The 19,115-nt window shown below is 37.4% G+C and overlaps 1 protein-coding gene and 1 pseudogene across 2 annotated transcripts in view; both read right to left on the bottom strand.

Annotated features, from left to right (window-relative positions):
- The window catches only part of GRID2 (glutamate ionotropic receptor delta type subunit 2), a 1,416,273-nt gene that overhangs the window by 534,753 nt on the left and 862,405 nt on the right, over positions 1-19,115 (bottom strand). The gene's annotated exons all lie outside the window — the stretch shown is intronic.
- Positions 13,246-18,672, bottom strand: LOC130847973 (DNA replication licensing factor MCM4-like; annotated as a pseudogene).

Raw genomic sequence — 19,115 nt, 5'->3', positions numbered from 1 at the left:
AAAGCAGGGGTAGCAATACTCATATCAGACAAAACAGACTTTAAAGTAAAGTCTATAACAAAAGACAAAGAAGGACATTATACAATGATAAAGGAATAAATACAAGGAGAGGATATTACACTTTGCGCATATGTGCATATGTGCACCCAATAATTTTTAACATGTGTGCACCCAATACAGGAGCACCTAAGTATATAAAGCAATTATTAACAGACATAACGAAGAAATTGACAATAATGCAATAATAATAGGGAACTTTAACACTGCACTGATATCAATGGACAACTCATACAGATAAAATATCAGTAAGGCAACGGTGGTCTTGAATGACACAATATACCTATTGGACTTAATAGATATCTAAAGGACATATCATTCAAACCCAGAAAATTTACATTCTCTTCAAGTGCACACGGAATGTTCTCCAGGATAGATCGCATGCTATGCTAGAAAACAAGTCTCAACAAATTTAAGAGGACAGAAACTATATCAAGCATTTTTTCCAGCCGTATGCTATGAAACCAGAAATCAATTACAGAAAGAAAAATGGGAAAAGCACAATCACATGGAAACTAAATAGTATGCTACTGAAAAAGCAATGGGTTAACAAAGAAATCAAATAGGAAATCACCACAGGACAAATGAAAATGGAAACACAGCTTTCCAAAAACTGTGGGATGCAGCAAAAGCAGTTCTAAGAGGGAAGTTTACAGCAATATAGGCCTTCCTCAAAAACAAAAACAAAACAAAAACAAAAACTCAAACAACTTAACATACCATCTAAAGGAATTAGAAAAAGAAGAACAAGTCAGCAGAAGGAAGGAAATAATAAAGATCAGAGAGAAAACAAATAAAATAGGGGCCAAAAAACTATTAGAATAAATGAATTCAGTAATGCTGTCAGATAAAAAATTAATATCCAGAAATCTGTTGCTTTTCCATATATTAGTAGTGAACTATCTGAAAGAGAAAGAAAAAAATCTTGTTTAAAATTGCATCAAAGGGAATAAAATAGCTAGGAATAAGTTTAACTAAGGAAGTGAAAGACCGATACTCTGAAAATGATAAAACATTGATGAAGGAATTTGAAAATATATAAAAAATGATAAGATACCCTGTGTCATTGGATTGGAATAATTAATATTGCTAAAATGGCCATACTACCCCATACAATCTACAGAGTTAATGCAATACTTACCAAAGTACCCATGACATTTTTCACAAAAGTATAACAAATAATCTTAGAATCTGATGGAACCACTAAAGACCCCAAATTGCCAAAGCAATCTTGAGGGAAAAGAACAATGCTGGAGGTATTATTCTCCCTGGATTCAGACTATACTATAAAGCTACAGTAATCAAAATATTATGGCACTGGCACAAAAATAGGCACATAGACCAATGGAACAGGGCCCAGAAATAAGCCCATGCACCTGGACAATTACTCTATGTCAGCAGAGGCAAGAATATACAAGACAAAAGACAATATATGGAGAAAAGACAATCTCTTCAGTAAGTGGTGCTAGCAAAACTGGACAGCTGTATGTAGAAGAATGAACATAGAACATTCTTCACACTATATACAAAAAGAGATTCAAAATGAATTAAAGGCCTAAATGTAACATTTGAAACCATAAAATTCCTAGAAGAAAACATAGGCAGAACACTCTGACACAAATCTTAGGGATACTTTTTTTTTTGGATTTACTGAGAGAAAGTAAATAAAAGCAAAAATGAACAAGTGGGACCTAATTAAACTTAAAAGCATTTGCACAGCAAAGGAAACCACTGAAAATACAGACAACCTGCTGAATGGCAGAAAATATTTGCAAATGATATGACTGCTACAAGGAGTTAATATTCAAAATACATAAACAGCTCATACAACTCAATATCAAAAAAACAAACAAGTTCGGGACTTTTTGCCCTCTGCTCCTGGGTCCCTCAGACAGCCACCCCTGTGGGCACACGCCCAGGTGCTGTTCCTGCCCCGCGCTCCCTCCTACTAACTTTCACTTCCCAGCTGCCATGAACTCGGACTTTGAAGCTCAGCAAAGATGGGAAATCAATTGAGAACAGGCTGTAAAGGTATCCCAGGACTGCCTGCCTGCTGAGACCCTCTGTAAAAGCTTCGTGCACCCTGCTGTTGAGCGCTCCAAGGAGGTAACAGTATTCAGAGAGACGTCAACTGTGAGGAAACGTCACTCAGATTTGGCCAACACGTCATCAGGCCATCTGTGGTGCTTCTCAAAACTGAACTGTCCTTCGTCCTGGTGAACAGGAAACTGTGGTACCTGGACTTAGATTCAACACTCTGCCATTAGTCTTGGACAATCTGCTTTAAACCCCTTTATTGCCAGGACAAGCAGCCTCTGAAGTTTGGACTACGATGAGAAAACAAAGAAAAACCATGCAGGCAAAGGAGCAGAAAAAAACCCACAAGACCAAATAAATGAAGAGGAATGAGGAAAAATGCCTGAAAAAGAATTCAGCGTAATGATAGTAAAAATGATACAAAATCTCGATAACAAAATACAGAAAATACAAGAAACAGTTAATAAGGACTCAGAAGAAATAAAGAACAAACAAACAGCAATAGACAACAAAATAACAGAAATTAAAAATACTCTAGATGGTATAAACAGCAGAATAACTGAGGCAGAAGAATGAATAAGTGAGTTGGAAGATAGAATGGGGGAAATAACTGCCACAGAGCAGGAAAAAGAAAAAAGAATAAAAAAGAATAGAAGACAGTCTCAGAGACCTCAGTGATACCATTAAGTGCACCAACATTCGAATCATAGGCATCCCAGAAGAAGAAGAAAACAAGAAAGGATCTGAGAAAATATTTGAAGAGGTAATAGTGGAAAACTTCCCCAGCATAGGAAAGGAAATAATTAACCAAGTCCAAGAAGCAGAGAGAGTCCCATACAGAATAAACCCAAGGAGAAATACACCAAGGCACATATTAATCAAACTAATGACAATTAAACACAAAGAAAAAATATTAAAAGCAGCAAGAGAAAAGCAACAAATAACATATAAGGGAAAACCCATAAGAATAACAGGTGACCTTTCTGCAGAAACTCTGCAGGCCAGAAGGGAATGGCAGGATATACTGAAAGTCCTGAAAGAGAAAAACCTACAGCCAAGAATATGCTACACAGCAAGAATCTCATTCAGATTCGACAGAGAAATCAAAAGCTTTCCAGACAAGCAAAAGTTAAGAGAATTCAGCACCACCAAACCAGCCTTACAACAACTGCTAAAGGAACTTTTCTAAGTAGGAAACACAAGAAAAGGAAAACACCTACAAAAACAAACCCAAAACAATTAAGAAAATGGTAATTGGAACACACATGTCAATAATCACCTTAAATGTAAATGGATTAAATGCTCCAACCAAAAGACACAGACTGGCTGAATGGATACAAAAACAAGACCCTTCTATATGCTGCCTACAAGAAGCCCAATTCAGACCAAGGGATGCTTATAGACTGAAAGTAAAGGGATGGAAAAAGACATTCCATGCAAATGGAAGTCAAAAGAAAGCTGGAGTAGCAATACTCACATCAGACAAATTAGATTTTAAAGACTATTACAAGAGACAAGGAAGGACACTACATAATGATCAAGGGATCCATCCAAGAAGAACACATCACAATGGTAAATATCTATGCACCCAACATAGGAGCACTTCAATACACAAGGCAAATGCTAAGAGCCATAAAAGGGGAAATGGACAGTAACACAATAATAGTAGGAGACTTGAACAGCCCACTTACATCAATGGACAGATCATCCAAACAGAAAATAAATAAGGACACACAAGCTTTAAATGACACATCAGACCATCTTGACTTAATTGATATCTCTAGGGCATTCCATCCAAAAATGACAGAATACACTTTCTTCTCAAGAGCACATGGAACATTTTCCAGGATAGATCACATCTTGGGTCACAAATCAAGCCTTGGTAAATTCAAGAATACTGAAATCATACCAAGTATCTTCTCTGACCACAACGCCATGAGACTAGATATCAATTAAAGGAAAAAAACTGCACAAAATACAATCACATGGAGGCTAAAGAATTCACTATTAAACAACCAAGAAATTATTAAAGAAATCAAAGAGGAAATCAAAAAATATCTAGAAACAAATGACAATGAAAACACAACAACCCATAACCTTTGGGACGCAGCAAAAGCAGTTCTAAGAGGGAAGTGTAGAGCAATACAGTCCTACCTTAAGAAACAAGAAAAATATCAAATAAACAACCTAACCTTACACCTAAAACAATTAGAGAAAGAAGAACAAAGAAACCCCCAAGTGAGCAGAAGGAAAGAAATCATAAAGATCAGATCAGAAATAAATGAAAAAGACAGGAAGGAAACAATAGCAAAACTTAATGAAACTAAAAGCTGGTTCCTTGAGAAGATAAACAAAATTGATAAACCATTAGCCAGACTCATCAAGAAAAAAAGGGAGAAGATGCAAATCAACAGAATTAGAAATGAAAAAGGAGAAGTAACAAATGCCACCGCAGAAATACAAAAGATCATGAGACACTACTACAAGCAACTATATGCCAATAAATTGAATAACCTAGAAGAAATGGATAAATTCTTAGAAAAATACAATCTTCCAAGACTGAACCAGGAAGAAATAGAAAATATGAACAGACCAATCACAAGTATGGAAATTGAGGCAGTGATTAAAAATATCCCAACAAAAAAAGCCCAGGGCCAGATGGATTCCCAGGTGAATTCTACCAAACATTTAGAGAAGAGCTAATACCTATCCTTCTCAAACTCTTCCAAAATAGAGCAGAAGGAGGAACACTCCCAAACTCATTCTACGAGGCTACCACCACCCTGATACCAAAACCAAGCAAAGATGTCACAAAAAAAGAAAGTTACAGACCAATATCACTGATGAATAGAGATGCAAAGATCCTTAACAAAATACTACCTAACAGAATCCAACAGCACATTAAAAAGATCATACACCATGATCAAGTGGGGTTTATCCCTGAGATGCAAGGATTCTTCAATATATGCAAATCAATCAATGTGATACATCATATCAACAAATTGAAGGATACAAACCATACGATAATCTCAATAGATGTGGAAAAAGCTTTTGACAAAATTCAACATCCATTTATGATAAAAGCTCTCCAGAAAATGGGCACAGAAGGAAATTACCTCAACATAATAAAAGCCATATATGAGAAACCAAAAGCCAACATCGTTCTAAATGGTGAAAAACTGAAAGCATTACCTTTAAGGACAGGAATAAGACAAGGGTGTCCACTCTCACCATTATTATCCAACATAGTTTTGGAAGTTTTAGCCACAGCAATCAGCAAAGAAAATGAAATAAAAGGAACCCAAATTGGAAAAGAAGAAGTAAAATTGTCACTCTTTGCAGATGACATGATATTATACATACAAAACCCAAAAGACTCTACCAGAAAACTGCTAGCACTAATTGATGAATTTACTAAAGTAGCAGGATACAAAATTAATGCACAGACATCTCTTGTATTCCTATACACTAACAACGGAAGAGCAGAAAGAGAAATTAAGGAAACTCTCCATTTACCATTGCAAAAAAAAGAATAGAATATCTAGGAATAAATCTGCCTAAGGAGGCAAAAGATCTGTATACAGAAAACTTTAAGACACTGATGAAAGTAATCAAAGATGACACAAACAGATGGAGGGACATACCATGTTCTTGGATTGGAAGAATCAACATTGTGAAAATGACTGTACTACCCAAAGCAATTTACAGATTCAACACAATCTCTATCAAATTACCAATGGCATTTTTCACAGAACTAGAACAAGAAATCTTATGATTTGTATGGAAATGTAAAAGACCCTGAATAGCCAAAGCAACCTTGAGAAGGAAAGATGGAGTTGGTGGAATCAGGCTTCCTGACTTCAAACTATACTACAAGGCCACAGTGATCAAGACAGTATGGTACTGGCACAAAAATAGAAAGGAAGATCGATGGAATAAAATAGAGAACTCAGAGGTAAGCCCAAACACATATAGGCATCTTATCTTTAACAAAGGAAGCAAGAATATACAATGGAAAAAAGACAGCCTTTTCAATAAGTGGTGCTGGGAAAATTGGACAGCTACATGTAAAAGAATGAAATTAGAACACTTCCTGACACCATACACAAAAAGAAACTCCAAATGGATTAAAGAGCTACATGTAAGGCCAGACACTATAAAACTCCTAGGGGAAAACATAGGCAGAACACTCTATGACATCCATCAAAGCAAGATCCTTTTGGACCCACCTCCTAGAATCATGGAAATAAATCAAGAATAAACAAATGGGACCTCATGAAACTTAAAAGCTTTTGCACAGTGAAAGAAACCATAAACAAGACTAGAAGACAACACTCAGAATGGGAGAAAATACTTGCCAACGAAGCAATGGACAAAGGATTAATCTCCAAAATATACAAGCAGCTCATGCAGCTTAATACAAAAAAAGCAAATAACCCAATCCACAAATGGGCGGGAGACCTAAATAGACATTTCTCCTAAGAAGACATCCAGATGGCCAACAAGCACATGAAAAGATGCTCAACATCACTAAGCATTAGAGAAATGCAAGTCAAAGCCACAATGAGGTATCACCTCACACTGGTCAGAATGGCCATCATCACAAAATCTAGAAACAATAAATGTTGGAGAGGGTGTGGAGAAATGGGAACTCTCCTGCACTGTTGTTGGGAATGTAAGTTTGTAAAGCCAGTATGGAAAACACTTTGGAGATTCCTTAAAAAACTAAAACTAGAACTACCATATGATCCAGTAATCCCACTCCTAGGCATATACCCAAAGAAAACCATAATCCAAAAAGAAACATGTACCGTAATGTTTATTGCAGCACTAGTTACAATAGCCAGGACATGGAAGCAACCTAAATGCCCCTCAACAAACGAATGGATAAAGAAGATGTGGCATATATATACAGTGGAGTATTACTCAGCTATAAAAGGAATGAAATGGAGCTGTATGTAATGAGGTGGATAGACCTAGGGTCTGTCATACAGAGTGAAGTAAGCCAGAAAGAGAAAAAGAAATATTGTATATTAACTCATATATACGAAATCTAGAAAAAAAAAAAAAAAGGTACTAATGAACCCAGTGACAAGACAAGAATAGGATGCAGATGCAGAGAATGGACTGGAAGACATGAGGTTGGAGGGGGCGGGGGATGAAGGGGAAACTGGGACAAAGTGAGAGAGTAGCATAGACATATATATACTACCAACTATAAAATAGCCAGTGGGAAGTTGCTGTATAACAAAGGGAGATCAACTTGATGATGGATGATGCCTTAGAGGGCCAGGACGGGAAGGGTGGGAGGGAGTCGCGGGAGGAAGGGGATGTGGGGATATGTGTATAAATACAGCTGATTGACTCTCAAAAAGTGGTAGAAGTGTGTAAAGCAATTATATTCCAATAAAGAGGTAAAAAAAATTAAAATGAAAACACACACACACACAAAAAAAACAAACAACCAAATTTTAAAAATGGGCAGGAGATCTGAATACACATATTTTGAATAAAACATACATATGACTAACAGGCACTTGAAAGATGCTCAACATTGTTAATTATCAGAAAAATGGAAATCAAAACCACAGTGTAAAATCACCTCACACCTGTCAGGATGGCTATCATCAAAAAGTCTATAATTGTAAATAGTGCTGCAATAAACTCGAGGTATGGGAGGGGGCGGGGGGTGAAGGGGAAACTGAGATGAAGCGAGAGAGTAACACAGACATATATATACTACCAACTGTAAAATAGTCAGTGGGAAGTTATTGTATAACAAAGGGAGTCCAACTCGAGGATGGAAGATGCCTTTGAGGACTGGGGCGGGGAGGGTGGGGGGGGCTTGGGGGGGGCGTCAAGGAAGGGAGGGAAGATGGGGATATGTGTATAAAAACGGATGATTGAACCTGGTGTACCCCCCCAAAAAAAATAAATAAATAAATAAATAAATAAATAAAAATAAATAAAAATAGGCATAATAAAGACCTCCCTAATAGGGTTATTTTGAGGTTTAAAAAAAAAAAAAAAGTCTATAATTAACAAATGTTGGTGAGGATGAACAGAAACCACTGTGCATTGTTGGTGGGAATGTACATTAGTGCAGCCACTATGAAGAACATTATACAGAGTCCTCAAAAACTAAAAGCAGAACTAACATGTGATCCAGCAAATCTACTCCTGGGCATATATGCAAGGAAAAGAAACAATAATTCAGAATGATACAGGAACCTCATTGTTAATAAAAACATTATTTACAATAGCCAAGATATGGAAACAACCTAAGTGTCCCTCAACAGATCAATGGATAAAGAAAATGTGGTATATATGTATACAATGGAATATTACTCAGCCATGACAAAGAATGAAATTCTGTTGTATGCAACAATGTGGATGGATCTACAGAGTATTATGCTTAGTAAAATACATCAGACAGAGAAAGAGAAATACTATGTGTTATCACTTATATGTGTAATCTAAAAAATTAAACAAAGAAATATATATAATAAAACAGAAACAGATTCACAGATACAGAAAACAAACTATTGGCTATCAGTGGGGAAAAGGAAGGTGGGAGGGGAAAGATAAGGGTTTGGGATTAAGAGATACAAACTATTATGTATAAAATACATAAGCCACAACTATATATTACCCAGCACAGGGAAATATAGCCATTATTTTGTAATAGCTTTAAATGGAGTATAATCTATAAAAGTATATCATTATGTTGTATACCTTAAACAAGTATAATATTGTAAATCAACTATACTTCAAAAACAAAAAAAAAATTAAAAAACATCTCCAACAACAACAAACAATTCCAATTTATTAGTTATTTTTGTTCAAGCCAGCAAGCTAGACACCATCTTCTTCTTCCTCCCCATATGTTCATGTTAAATCACCAAATCTTATTTCAATCACCTACTCAAAGACATTTACTTCTACCTGTTTCTATGATGCATACCATTGCTCAGTCTTCCTCTGAACTGAAGCTACAGCTTCTCAATTGATGTTGTCTCATGTATTCTGTCCTGACCCAATGGCAGCTGCAGAATGGATTCTCCACTTGATAGCCACTAAATAATCTGGTTTTGTCAACCTTCTATTTAAAATACCCCAGTAGCTTAACATGACGCATCAAATAAAGTTTAGGAACTTTAATGTGGTTTAAAAACCCTTCATAATCTTCCCCTTTTCTATCTCTTTTAGTTAATGAAGAACCATGTTCCTATTCTGTCTCTATTCCAGCCATCCTAGTCTTACTTCAGATGCTTAAATATGCCAAACTCTTTTTTTCTCCAAGTATGCTAACAGTCTATTGCTCTTGCACCAAACATTCTTCTTTCCTTATCCCTGCAATACTCTTCCCTTTCCTTTTCTGGATAATGACTATTCACCTTAAATATTTCTACTTATCTGCCACTCTTAAGCCTAAGTAGGTCTTCCAGTCAAATATTTCCAGAACAGTTGGTGTTTCCCCTTTTGTAAAACTGGTCACACTTGTAATTATTTTTGCTATTTCTATTTTTCTTTCTTGTTCTGTGATCTCATAGTACAGCATATGGTAGTATTCAATAAATATTTGTTGAATGAATATATTACCATACAAGAATTAGAGTAATTTCAACATTTTTTCCATTCAAAGAATATCCTTTTAGATATCAACATGTATCAAGATATCATTTTTAGATATAATATGTATCAACATGTATCCAGTGGAGAAAACATACTACAAGATTTGAGATATTGCCACAAATGTTGATATACTCTATTTCCCCACATTAGGTATTGAAAATAGCTGTTACAAAGGATTTAGCAGAAATTGATCAATTAAACCAATGTGGAAGTATTTGATTTAAGAATCTATCAAATCTCATTAGGCTTACTTGCATAGAATATATAGAAAATGTCGGTGGTTTTATATGTGGTCACATATTTTGAGTGTAATATTTTTCTCATTTTTTTTTCTTTAAACAAAAGGTCTAAGTTATTCTTTCTAAAACTCAGTTCTGATTTTGTCATCCCTATGCCCCCAAATTCTTTAAGATCTTTCATTTACCTACGGAATTAATTCCTTTCCTCTGTCTTTTTCCAGTCTCAACTATTCTATGTGTTCCATGCACTGTGGTAAATTAATCAATTTTTGTCAGTGTCCATGTGATTTATTCCAATAGAAAGGTCAGCTAGAGCACTTCAACCACCTGAAATATTCTCCACTCCATAGCTTTACAAATCTCAAGCTAGTTAATTTTCAAGTTAAGATGCTATCGGTCCCATGCAAATTTTTCTAATCTATTTTCTCAGTTTGGGGTCAGGTTCCCCAGGAAACAACTCTGAGATGGAGATTTTCTGGTCTGCAGGAGGATTACTTAAAGTGCTCTTATAAAAAGTATCTGCAAGGGAGTGAGACGAGGGAATGGACAGAGGGAGAGGTGAAAGTGCAATGCAACTATGACAGCAGCTCACGTGATCCCATGGGCCAGTCTGTAGGTACAATAACTCTTCAGAGTTAACCCCAATGGAGGCTAGGCACTCAGACCTTTCTAGTTCTGCAATGACCAGTCAGTGGGTACAGGCTCTTCCAGAAAGGGAGTGGAGCAGCACCCTTCTGTCTAGGGCAAGTGCTGGAGAGAGGCTCAGCTCTGTGCCCTCCCTGGAAGGAGAGCATCAGCCATGAAGCGGGGATCTGAGTGTGTACAACAGACTTCTAAGATTCCACAGAATCTTATTTTTACCACAGTTGGGCCTTTTGTCGTCTCTCACCTCAGAGTGTAGCTTTTTGTATAGGTAGTAGCCATTATTCACTATTAGGCTCTAAATTCCTTTTTAGGAAATCACACAAAAGAGTTTCAATAATATAGCTTACATTACAAGCATTTGATAAATATCTGTTAAAAGAGCGATGAATATACGAATGAACAAAGGTATTCCTGGAATCTGTTTCAATAGTAATGGTAAGAAAAAAATAGAAAATGCCATTTAATCATAGAGCAAGTCTGTAAATAAAAATAGCCTGCCCATGTTGCATGGGTGTAATACTATTCCACAACCTGTAAGAAAGACAGTAGAGCTATACGGATTAAACTGACTTCTATATGTTCCAGGCAAGTGATTTGTGGTTCTCAGAACTGATTGTGGTGGGAAACCATCTGGAGATCCTCTCCCACTCTCTTCCAGAGCAGTTCAGCTCGTATTTGTTTTACTTATTTTGTTTAAAAAAGTTTGAAAGCTTGATATAGAGTTAGTAACATCAACAAACTTAAACTACACAATATGAAAACTCCTTACCAAAATATATATTACAATTAAATGTAGCTTCTCATAATAAACTGAAGAATGCATACATGTGAAAATAAACTTTTCTCCACAAGAATTGTTAAAAATGCAATCAATGGCTTTGAAAGAGTCCTCTAGCAGACTCATCAATGTACACTCCAATGTCAGGGAATTTGAAAAAGCCATATGAAAATGAAGATATTGTTTATATAATATCAACACACGATGCCTGTACCCTTGACTTCTTGGTGTGTGTGCGTGTGTTTTCTTTAGTCAAATAATTTTGACAGTAGTGAACAGACATTATTGCCATGAACAACAAAAAGGATAAATGGTATGGTACACAGAACACAAAATTGGAAGCCAGAAAACTTGGTATTTAAAACTAATTTGCTGTGTAACCAACACTTATTTTTGTAACCAATCCTTAATAAGTTATTTAATTTTTCTGAGACAGTCTTCTCTACCTTAAAATTGCAGTGAATAGGTAAAATTAACTTTATTTTACCTTGCTACTCTAAACTTTTTTTTAATCAATTTATTTATTTATTGGCTCTGTCGGGTCTTTGCTGCTGCGCATGGGCTTTCTCTAGTTGCAAAGAGCAGGGGGCTACTCTTTGTTGTGGTATGCAGGCTTCTCATTGTGGTGGCTTCTCTTGTTGTGGAGCACGAGCCCTAGGCGTGCGAGCTTCAGTAGTTGTGGCACACGGGCTCAATAGTTGTGGCTTGCGGGCTCTAGAGTGCAGGCTCAGTAGTCGTAGTGCACAGGCTTAGTTGCTCCATGGCATGTGGGATCTTCCCGACCCAGGGATTGAACCCATGTCCCCTGCATTGGCAGGTGGATTCTTAACCACTGCACCACCAGGGAAGTCCCCCTATTCTAAAATTGCATGCATTACTAATGAAGTTTTTTTTAATATATGTAGTTTATTGTATGTCAATTATATCTCAATAAAAGTTCTTTAAAAAAAATTCAGGCTCTCTCATTATGCACTCCAGCCAATCTGGAGATCATGATCCTCTAGTTCAACAGTTCACAGCTGTGCTCACCTTTACGTCCGAAATGGGGCCTTTAAATCCGCATTTCTTAAAAACAAAAGTTTTAAGTACAAAAAGCTGGATACAGTCTTTACACGATTAAAAAAGCCTCTTTTCAAATAATGCCCTTGATATATTTAATAGCAGAATACTAACATCTTTATTAAACCAATTATACAAGTTTGGAAGTGGAAGGTAAAGCAGTTAGCCAATAAAAGTTCTATTATTATTTTTAAAATTCTATCCTTTATTTGGGAAAAAGTTTTACATATTAGGATAAAGTGGCAGAAATTAACCTAGAATCTAATCATTTCCAATTTATTTCCAATCTTGTACTAGCCACGAGAACATGCCTCTAGAAGGAACTAGACTGAGTGCTTTAACACAGGAAAAGACTCCGACTAAGTCTTACCTCATTTTATAAAAACCCAAGCATGTGGATGATTGCTATTAGACAAAAGCCAAGACCCAGGCTGCCATCTTCAAAAAAGACTGACAACCTGCTATCTATATACACATACAGATTCAAAGTCCTACTGCTAAAAAAAGGGCACTTCAAGAAAATTATCTCTACTGTATATATTGTAAATTGGTACCATGTCTTTATGTAAAATGTGAAGAAAACAAAAACACACACTTTACTAAGAAAATTGACCCCAGGTTAGAAAATTTTTTATGGAGCCAAATAATGACTTCAAGAATTTCTTTCTATTGGTGCATATGCCACACACACACATACACACACACACACACACACACACACACACACACACACACACATATATATAGAAGCAAGGGCAGTGCCCAAGTGCAGAGGAGCTGAACACACAGCACTGCTCACAAGAGCTGCAGAGCAAAGTGAGCAGTTTTTCCAATCACAGTCAAAAAGTCATCATCAGCCAAGGCACACAGTGCTTTGCCAAATATATCTTTGGTGATTGCTATGTCAGATTGTCCCCAAACATCTTCAAAAAGCTGTGGGTATTTTATGACTGGTGTATTACCCTTAGGTAAAATAAGTATTTATTTATTTATTTAGTCTTTTTTTTTTTTTTTTTTACTTCTTCTGGTGCTTCAGTTAACTCTTCTTTCCATTTAGGAGAGATGGCACTCATTCCTGTAGTAAGAATAGATATGTCCACAATGCCAGTCTCAGGGTTAGTAGCAGACTGCTTACAACCTCTCTATGGAGGTCTGTATCTTTGCTTCAACTTTATTTGAAAATTGTACTTTAGCACGGGCTTCTGCTAAGCCATTTTAATGATTCCAGTGGCTTAGGGTATGAAGAAAGTATCCCTTCTCTACCTGAGCTTCGGTGACAGCCTGGCTGGCTTCCTGAACCTAGGCATCCAGTGCTGTGATAGCACAGTCCTTCAGCACTGCCGTGTCCATGAACTCCTCTTCCACTTGCTCCCTGCTCTAGTACAGAGCCAAGAGATGGTGAGCCAGATGCCTGCCACATCCTGAGGTCTAGCATGAAGAAGATCAAACCGAACCTAGATAATAAGGTATGAAGTCACCGGATTTTTTCAAAGGTGGTATTTTTTAGCATTACAATGAGACTCAATAGAATTTGCTACTGCCAGGATACATGGGCATATATTGAGCTGGCAAATAACCCCAGCCTTTGTGGTGAGGAGAGTCAACTGTTCCCTGACTTCGAGCAATATTGATCTTGTACTTTGATTCATCTTCTCAAGCATCAATACAGCAGATGCCACTGTCACTCGGGATAAGGGCACCAGTCTGCAGGACCAGCTGCCTCCTTTCGGGGTCTTTCACATACACTGTTAGGCGGACTGCACTGAAGCCCTTCCCAGGTGTGTACTGGTCTCAGAGGACCAGGTTGTACACACATGGCAGCAGCAGGGACTTGCTGGCCCCAGGGTCACCGCACAGCAGGATATTGATCTCAGCATGAAATCTGCCTCTTCCTGTCTGACTAAAATCCTTCCCTGTTCCCTGGGAAAAGCTGAAGCAAGATTCCCTTTTTGAAATCTTCCTGTTCTTAAGTGCTTGGACCTGAGGCTGAAGCAAGTATCTCATAAATGTCTGGTTTTCTGGAAAGTTTCTTAAGCAATTCCACATGCTTCTCTGAAAAAAATTTTCTGTTCTGCTTCTTCATTCCCTTTGTGCAGATGCTTTGCATCCGTTTTCTGATAATGAATGACATCAATGAGGATTTTGTAGACAGACTTCACATTACTCACCCTTGGATTGATTCAATACGAACAGCTGGATAGATGCCTGTAATGTTCACTCTGTCCCCAAGATGAACCTTGTCAACAACATCATTGTGAGCAAAAGGATGACAGCATGAGGCATCTGCCCTGCAGGCATATTTGCAGGAGACTCTTGGAGCTTGATCATCTGCTTGTCAGAGAACACGACAAGCAGTCGTGGGTCAGCACCATGCTGTCGGTGGTGTGGCGGCACGCACATACTCAGGCTCAGTGATCTGACCAGGCCCATCTCCACTAGGACAATGTGGGTGCACACCTGGCACTGGAGGAAGGCCCCGTGCATCTCTGGAATCAGCTGGGACACCCTGATAATCATGACATTGACTGTGAGGAGCTAACTGATGCCTTCTGGATTCAAGTTTCTCATATTTTTTGTCTTCAATACATTGAATGGTCCTACTTGAATCTGATGTTCTAAGATTGAGTCTGGTAACTGTCAAAGATCTCACTGAGAGCCATATTAAGTTAGGATAACTTCCAGTGGGAAGCAGATGAGCTGTCTGTTCAGATTTTTGTTGAATGATTTTATGTGTTCATAGTTTATGTTTAAAAATGGCTCCCCAATAATATTCGTTTTCACAAGTAATTGCATGTGTGGAGGTTCAGCAATATCTATGGCAATATTTTCTTCTTCTTTAGCCAGAGGGTCAATAAAATTTCTGGACATTTGCTTTGCAATTTTCCTTATTTACATCTGTTCCTCAAATCACAAGTTTTTGACCTAGAAACTGCTCACTGGCTACTATATCTTCTGTTGCTGGCCCATACTGCAAATTTACCTGCAGACCCTTTTGTGTAGACCCCCAGGTCAGGTTTCTGCCTCATGGGTGTGCACCTAACATCACTGCTTGGAGTCCTCTGTATCCAAAACCTGAGAGTGCCATACGTCAGTGGTGAACTAACAAAATCAAGAGGAATCACTGAAGAGTGCATTGTAGGAGAGCTGGATAATAATGTGTCCTGTGTAGCAGGGCTCTGCAGGTCAGCTCCAGGCCTGGACAGCATCATCTGCAGCTCTCCTGTAGAGGTAGGATCCTGGCCTCATTGTCTCTGACATGGAGATGACCTGGCTTTCTTACTTGCAACAAGGGAAGTTGGCTGCCTCCAAAGCCCACAGGGCTCCAGGTGCACCTGGCAAGCTGTGCTCCTAGATGCCCCAAGGAAAGTCTCTTAAAGGTTTAAAAAGAGATAAACTATTTGGACTTCCCTGATTGCACAGTGGTTAAGAATCTGCCTGCCAATGCAGAGGACACAGCTTTGAGCCCTGGTCCAGGAAGATCCCACATGCTGTGGAGCAACTAAACCCATACGACACAACTACTGAGTCCATGTGCCACAACTACTGAAGCCTGCATGCCTAGAGCCCGTGCTCCACAACAAGAGAAACTACCGCAATGAGAAGCCTGTGCACCACAATGAAGAGTAGCCCCCACTCGCTGCAACCAGAGAAAGCTTGAGCACACAGCAACAAAGACCCAATGCAGCCAAAAATAAATAAATAAATTAATAATTTAAAAAGGATATAAAGTATTAGAATTAGGTGATGGCAATTTTTTGAAGATGATATTAACACCTACTTAAAAAACACAAAGGAATAAACTACAAAGAAAGAAGTAAGAATCCAGAGTTGAGTATCAAAAGTTGATCAGGTCAGTCACAAAATATATCAAACACCAATAACTTCCTCATGTACCTACAATGAATAGATTAAAAATACAGTGGAAAAGTATCCTATTCATGACAGTGTGCACAGACACCAGCACACACACACAGATGGCCATACTCAAAACCCTATAAAATATCAGAAACAAATACCATGAAAATGTGTATGAAGAATACTATAAATCTTTTCTGAGGGTTCTAAGAAGATGACTATATAGATGGATTCCATGTCCACGAATGGGAAGGCTCAATATTTTAAAATTATAATTTTATCAAAAATAATTCATAAAAATTCATCTAAGTAACAATGGCTTGGGGGTGCTGATATTATCTGGGAGAAACAACCACTTGAGAATTAACCTCTTATTACTGAAAAAAGAAGAGAAACATGGAGGCAACCATTCTACCAATTCACAAAATAAATTATAAAGTTGCAACACAAGAGTTCGCTGGAAACCACCACCTCCCGCTTTACTGGACATTTACAGTACTCACGTCAATTGCATTGTTTTTAACTCATCTCACCCACATGATGAGAATGTAAATTAAGGGAAAGACATTCATTCTTTTAATTCTTTGCTCTCCTATTAGTACATAGGCTTTGTAAAGTGTATACAGCAGGCTCAGAATATAGGCATGCAGTGGATACTTGAATGTAATTAAGAATTTTATCACTAGAATATTCCCATTGTGATAAAAAGCCTGACCTCATTTGTGATGTTTGGCCGCTGACTTCTTTTTAAGCTTTGCCCTCCCTTTTTTATTTGGCTCCACATATGGACAGGCTGATTAAGAAAGCCCATCCCACACCTCTTTCTTTAACACCCCTGAGAAATGTAAGCCTCCTAAATCTCCAGCCCACGTAAATAGGAACTTTTCTTAGCCCTGTCCTTTAACCACTGCAAATGCCCAGTCCATTCACACTGCTTTGCTCCAGCCAGCCTGGGCCTGCACGGGCCCACTCTGCTTTCCCCAGGAGTGCCTGTATGAGTATTAAACTTTTTCTCAAATTCTCGTTTTGTGACATGTCATCAGTGTGCACATCTGAATGGGATAAACGAGACACTCACGTGAAGCAAAGTAATACGATTGGAAAAACGTAACTCCATTTTTAAGGCCAATTTGAAATGTGAGGAAAAAATAATGAGCCAGAACATCTGCAATCATACATATCATTCAAGCTTCGTCTCTAGAAACACAGAATGGATATATTCCTTTAAAAATTGCCACTGGGTTGAAAGTTTACAGGAGAAAGATATGCAAGTGTTCCCCTAAAACAAAATTTCGTAATTATCATATGAAATCATTGTTTTGAATATAAATTTTCTAACGACATTTTACATTATTGAATTGCCCCATAAGAAATACCTACATATTAATAGTGTCTCTCTTTCCCTCCTACTGATACTTTCACTAAATAAGTGTCTCCTAAGCAACCTCCCAAACTATTATTCTATCTTTGTGAGACAGCTTCTGAAGAAAGACTATATTCAGGTTCCTGCATCCTAGCCAAACCGTGAATTAATAAATTGACAAGATGAGAACCATGTTCAACAACCTCCCTTGGATTCATACCTGCCAGCTCTCTACACAGAGCTGGGGGATTTTGGCAACACCTTGAGCTTAGATTTGACTTATTCATTTTTCAGTTGAAAAATCCTCCTCTGCCAATATATTCAATAGACTTAATTCTCAAGCACGTCTGTTGATAAGAGCCTAAATTCTCATTAAAGCGATTCTTCTGCAAAGAGGATACAGTATCAAGAGGAAGATCCAGGCTTTTTTCTATTTGAAACATTTTTTCCTTCCACTTCCTGGTTTTTGTACATCTAGTTCCCTTTTAATGTTAATTTTTAGATTTTTCTCTGGCATTTATAAATACTTCATATTTCATTTGAGTAGCTATTTCTCTATTTCAGGAGAAAAAGGGAAATGCATGCAGAAAGAAAAAGGGTGCATAAAACGAAGAATATAAACTTCCAAATGGCTGTCTCCTTTGTGTAAAGGGTACAGGATAAATTTGTTTGTTTTATTAATCATTTCATTTTAAATCCAAGAAGCTGTGCAAGACAAATGGCAAATAGCAGCAAGAATGACATGACAGAGAGGCTAATAAACTGCAGGATGCTTATACCTTTGAGAGAAGCTAAACAACATAAACTGCCTTCTGGGAATGGAGCAGGTAGCTAAGCCAAAGCAGGTCACAGCCAGGCTAAATAGCGCATTGACAGTGAAAAGGAAGAATGCCATCAAGCACCCCAAATAGTTCACAAATGCTGCAAAATATTAACTGTTTGTGAATTATATTTTTATTGTAAGGTAAATTAAAGATCATCACATCCAATGTCTTACCATCCATCATCTAACTGGAAAACACCTAGTCTAGTGTTTATTTTTTGCAGTGGATGGTGTAGTTTAAAGAAAAAAAAATAACTTTCTGTACTTTGTGACAGGTACCAAAATAATTTGAGCATCTCTGACCTTAATGATATAATGAGAGTGAATTAAAATATTTCAACAACTAATTTTTTACCTGCATAAAATTTCTTTATAAATAAATAAGGGCTCCCTGTTTCACAATGTATATGATTTTCTGACATTGATTTTTTAAAATATTTCATTTATCCATTACAGTTTTGTGCTTTGAATAAGCAGCAATATTAGTGAAAAGAATCCTACTGAAACTATCTCATCAAACAATGACTTATTGTTCCTCTTTGCATAAAAATTAGGAAGAGTGAAATGCTAGTTAGACTTGTGGTTGCCAAGGGGGAGGGGATGTGGGGAAGGATGAATTGGGAG

Source organism: Hippopotamus amphibius, chromosome 3, assembly GCF_030028045.1.
Source record: "Hippopotamus amphibius kiboko isolate mHipAmp2 chromosome 3, mHipAmp2.hap2, whole genome shotgun sequence".
Lineage (NCBI taxonomy): Eukaryota > Metazoa > Chordata > Mammalia > Artiodactyla > Hippopotamidae > Hippopotamus > Hippopotamus amphibius.
Note: the sequence above shows the minus strand (reverse complement) of the source record. Positions and strands in the feature narration are given on the sequence as shown.